This window comes from Fulmarus glacialis, unplaced genomic scaffold (genome assembly GCF_000690835.1).
Source record: "Fulmarus glacialis isolate BGI_N327 unplaced genomic scaffold, ASM69083v1 scaffold3361, whole genome shotgun sequence".
NCBI classification, from domain to species: domain Eukaryota; kingdom Metazoa; phylum Chordata; class Aves; order Procellariiformes; family Procellariidae; genus Fulmarus; species Fulmarus glacialis.
In genome coordinates this window covers 35,420-41,068 of record NW_009192001.1, presented here as the reverse complement: position 1 = coordinate 41,068, position 5,649 = coordinate 35,420, and positions in this window count along the sequence as shown.

Below are 5,649 nucleotides of genomic sequence, written 5' to 3'. Positions count from 1 at the left end.
ATTTCATGGTACTGGCAGCAGAAGAAATAAGATGGGAGGAAGAGTGGGGCTGGATCCTCCACCATGAGACAGGGAGATGCACAAGGCTTTATCACAGACTCTGTACAGTTATGGCAGTTTTGGCGCTAAGTCTTTCTGGTGCTGCTAACTACAGCATATATTGGCAACTGTAGTATGACTGTGGGTGCCAGGACTACATCCATCATTCTTAATACAATGCTACTCTTGGTTTTGACCTGCCCTACAAGAGCTATCTTGACTAATAAGGGTATTGGGAAGTGTCCACACATTGTAAAGCAAAAGGAGGTTATTTCCTTACATTGTGACAGGATATGTGATAAAGACGTATGGACAGAGGCAAGCAGCCTTTCCAGCTTGCTGCTATTTTCATCTGGCTACGAATAGCCTGATGAGATCAGTATTATCTGTTCTAGGTTTTGTTATGTTTTGGGTAGGGATGTTTTCATATCTTTATTACATGGATCTATGTGCAGCTCTAGGTCTCAAAGGGTGAGGTGGGTCTGGATAGCCCTATGCTGACCTGGGTGATGAAACTGGGGTGTTAAATACTGTCATCATATGCGCGTTCTGACTACCAAATTGGCGGGTTGAAATTCCTTTAGGAACTTCCTTTGCATGCAACGCAGTGTCTAGTCGATGAAATCTGCTTGGCCGGTGGTGTGTATTATTAATCTGTGCACATCCCAGCACTGAGGAAGACGTGCAGCGTTGGGAAAGAAAGGTGCACGCTGAGAAATCAGAACCAAGACTGGAGTGCCCCGCAGATGGTCTATAGATAATTCTGTCTGTAGGCAGATGACAGCAAGAGCACTGAGCTGGTACTGTGCGTCTGAGCAGTTTGTGCTTGGGTTAGTTAGAGCATTACTGTAGTCCTGTTTTGAGCTAGAGCTGAGTTAAACCTCCCAGAAATAAAAAGAAAATGCAGCACAAAGAAGGTGGCAGCCCCTTCAGCATCTGCCTTTCCAAAAGGGGCTATATTTCATGCTTGCTAGGCTAAGCAAGCATGTAATTTCCACCTGATAAAACTATTTGAAGGAGAGTTACTAAAAAAACCAAACAACTCTCTGAAAAACACCCTTCTCCACTGTAATAAAAAGAAAAAACTTGAGGAGAGAGAATATATTAATTCAGGAGAGAGGTCTGTAACATAACTTCTTTCATAAATAGCTCTTGCTGCTGCAGAAACCCTACCTGGGATTAGTCAAACTATTTATTTTGGAAAGCGCTCCAGAACTACACCTTCTCGAGGTTTTCCTTGAGGGTGCAGCTGCATACCCATGACCTGCGTGGCCAGCAGGCTCCGAGTGAGGAGGCTGGACCGTCGGCACAGGTAATGCAGTTGGTTTTGGCCACATGTGTGGGTACACGCTGCAAAGCGCCGAGGAACGAGGAAATGAGCATTGTCCAGGCTGCGGGCTGTCCGAACGTGCTTTCGGTGTGCCCCAACGCAGCTATGCTCCCTGTGAGAGGATGTTGCGTGCTGCTGGAGAAAGGTTGGTGTTTATTTGCCCCTTCACTTTAGGGGTTGGATATTGGGTTGGTGCTAGGGGAATGCATGTCATACCGCCGCTTGATGCTTTACTGAAGGGGGAAAGGGGCAGTTCTGGACAGGTCACAAATTTCCATGTCTTGGCTGGTGTAAATGGGAGTCGCCACGGACCTGTGCTGTCGGCTCCAAAACATGTGGGACTGCTGTTCTCCCTGTGTGGCACTGCTCTTTGCTGGTGCACAGTCCAAGCAGCTGGCAAAGGGAAGGTTTATTCCTTTTATTAGTATCCCTCTTAGCTTTTCTGCAGGTGATCAGAGCTCTCCTCTCTCCAAGGGGTTGGCAGAGCCGTTAGCTGTGTCCCATGTGAAGGCTGGCATTGCCTGTCTTCCTCCTGGCTGCAGAGCTGCAGCTGGGCACGGCTTACACCACCTCTCCTGGCACTGCAAAACCAGTCTCGGAGGTGAAGATACCAGGGGTTGCAGCTGTTGGGAAAAGCCTTTTTGCACTTAAATGCTACTAAGCAGTTCTGTAGTAAGCTAGATGTGGGGCAGAGAAGGGTGTGAGGAATGATTGAAGCTCCCTGAGTAACACCTGGAATAAGCAAACAACAAACTTCCTTCCTCTGGAAGAGAAATCGTGGCTGTGACACAGGTCTGCAAAATGAGCAACGTGGAGTAGGTGAATGCGGAGTAATCCTTACTGCGTTTTCTAATAAAACACTTGGGGATATCAAATGAAGCAAGCAAGTGGTGGGTCAAAACAAAACAAGAGCAGATATTTTTGTATTTAAAGCGTAGTGAGGCTGTGGGACTGTGGGGCTTTGAGGATATTGCAAATGCTTAAAATTACTAATTACTCAGAAAGTAATTAGAAAAATCTGTGAAATGCAGAGACATTGCTCCTGCTTCTGCACCTTGCAGGAAGCTGGAGCGCAGGACGGCTCGCTGTACTCTCTCTAGCCATACGCTGCTAGCCCTTCTTGAAGATAAACTAGTGTGTTACAGGGACCTTCAGTCTAGCCGTGTATGGCCTTTCCTGTATTTTTAAACTGGACACTGAAAATGTGTTGGGAGACAAGATGCGCGCATCCCAGTACGCTGTTTTAACAGAACAGGCCTCACTTCTCCGCCCGTGCTTGGGCTCTGGGTTTGACAAGCTGCACAGCGGCGTAACACACCGTCACGGATCTTCTCTGGTGACCAGAGCATTTGCTTCTTCTTGGGGTGGTGGCCACAAGAAATCAAAAGCTATTGCAGTAAGAGATGCATCCAGTTATGCCACACGATAGGTCATGCTTCTGCTTGTCTCCACACCCCCTCCACACCCAGCATTTGTCAACACGGCTGGGCGTGCAAATCGATCTCTGTGATGTTCCCTTCCCCAGAAAAGCAGTTAGAGGGAGGAAAGTCCCTTGAATGTCTGGTGTACTCCTGTGCTCAGATTTATGATCTTTCCTGTAGCCATGATAATCCATTTTGCCCATCTGCTTTGTCGTGACAAGTGGTAGGACCCAGCAGGGCTGTTCTCCCTGCACTGGGGCATAGTGGTGCTGGAGCACCTGAGAGCAACCTGAGTTTGCCCTGCACGGTTTGCACCAGTCTTTAAGCAGATGCTGCTAATTCGGACACAAACAATTCACTCTCTCATGACTCTCCGTTTTGCTCCTGTTGCCAGAGAGCAATCCTGGCCTAGGAGGGGTCTCCCACCGGCGGGGGGGAAGGAGAGTGCAACTGCCTTTTTGCTTGTCACGGTTTGTCCAAAACCAATTTGGATTATGTGCAATCTAACGAAGCAAATCAAAGCTGTGTGGTGCTGCTTAAGGAGTGTAAGTGTGAGCTCTAGGATTAAGCAATCTGGGGGAGCGGGCGATGGTTAGGTACAGCGCAGTGTGCCAGCCTGATAAGACACTGTACATGTCAGGTGATTTTTATCCTTAATCTATTGTGCTTGCAGACCCAAGTAAACAAATAACACGCTCCCCCTTATCGCTGCGTACCTTAGTGGTTAATGGTGGGGTTCTCCTGTTTCAAGCCTCTGCAGCGGCCGAGACGCCCCAGCATGGTGCACCCATCAGAGGCTGCAATGCTCAAGTCGTACAGGGACAGCCCCGTGGCCCTGGCACGTATGGAGATCATTTCCCAGCTCCCAGCCTTGTTTACTCCTGCAGGCCTGGGTCAACAGCTTTGTAGCTCCTGAGACTGCCAGCAAAACCTCCAGGTGGAGCGGTCTCCCAGACCAGCTCACTTTCCCACAGCAAGTGCATTAAGTGGTTTGATTTTTAACTATTTAAAACAAAAGGAGGAGTTGGCTGTTTGGTTCCTGTTAACCTTTTCCTTCTAATGTAACTATTCCAGTAAGATAAAACATTCTCAGGGAAAAGAAGGCTCTTTACAAAGAAGTAGCCTTTGTCCTTTTTCTAATTGACTACCATACTAAGGAATAAATATGAGTCTTTGCTGAAAATGTTTTCTGAAGTACTTTCAGCCCACATGTCATGGGCTTGTTAAAAATAAATAAAAGTTCTAGAGAAGCAAATACTGTGAAAACTGTGTCCCTAGATACTTTTTTAAAAATAAAATCTGTCCCAGAAATTTCTGTAAATGTCTCTGTAGAAGTGGGAGTGTACCTGAGAGCCAGAGAGAGTAGATGGTTGGAACCAAGCGTGGAAGAGCCATGCCAATCTGGATGAAATGTAGGTTTAAACAGTAGAGATTCATCAGGGCTTTTTATTACTGTTTCTGTTTTAACTATTTAGAGTGGTATCGATAGTTTCTTAGATGATAAAGGCTATAATTGTAGAGTGACAAGCACAGCCGTACTTGGCTCAAAGAAATAAGCATTAAGGTCCGATGCTTGTTCTTTCTTCTAACATGTTGTTACACCATTACGAAAAAGGCAAACATTTGGGAATGTATCATCCATAAAATAATGTAAATCTGTGAAATGATGTCAAATGAGCAATGTTCAGCTGAAATGCTTGGGCTCGACTTTGGGTACGCCAGTTGAAGGAAGAGGTGCACCATGTGGAGACAGTCCAAAGAGGAGTGACAAAAATGATGAGGACCCCAGCTCTGAGGAACCTGAAGGAGCTGGGGTTGGTTAACGTGGAGGCTGAAGTGTAAAACCCTGTGAGGATGGCTGCCCAGGGAGCATGCCCATGGCGGATAGGACGTGCTGACATCTACCAGGGGCATCTGGGGTAGGCAATAGGAAGAAGTTGCTTGCTGCCAGTGAGCTAAGCACTGAAACAGGTGGCCCCGGGAGGACTGTGGTTGCCATCCTCAAAGGGGCGGATTAGACAGACAGAGAGTAGGGGTGATACAGGCCTTGAGGTTAGGGAATGGTCCTGATGACCTTCAGATAATGTTTGCCATGAAAGCTGGGATTTATTCATTTTTAATGACCTGACTCGCAAGGCTGTGGCTTTGGGAGAAAAAGCCAAGTATGATGAAACCCGCAGTCACCCGACAGGCTTGGAAACAGTGGAAGAATCCCACCTGATGAGCTAGAAACTGCCTACATGGACACGAACAGAAGTTCTGCTCCCTCGGAGGTATGCCTTGTTGTCCTCAAGTTAGCCAGGAGAGAGGAAAAGGAATAAAGTAGCAAAGCAACGCATGATTTACTCTTCCTCCACACCCTGCAGCCTCTGGCCATTTTTGGTGTCTGTTGAAACACTGAGTGATCTGCACCCGTACTATTTGAATAGCAAATATCAGTGCAGCATAAAACAAAGTGCACGCGTTTTAGAAAATGAGCAGCCTCTGGTATTTTAAAGCATAACATGCAGCAATAACACTTGCAGGTTGCTGTTCTGTCATTTTCCGATTGCTTTACAAAGACTGGCTGCTTATCCTCAGTCTCATTTAGGGCAGGAAGAAGTGAGGAAAAGAAGAATGGAAGTAAAAAGCAAGCAAGCAATTTGGTAATTTATATGCATATTTTGCTGGTAGCATGCTGAGTCAACTGTTTACCTGTTAGTAGGAAAGCGGCTAAAATAAAATATTGTCTTGGTGAAGAGCTGTAGGACGGGGAGGAAAGTAGGGCAGCTTGTTTTGGAACTTGTGCTGAAGAACAAATAAAAACCCCCAATGTACACATTCGGTTACCATATGTCGTGCTTATCATAAAAGGCATCT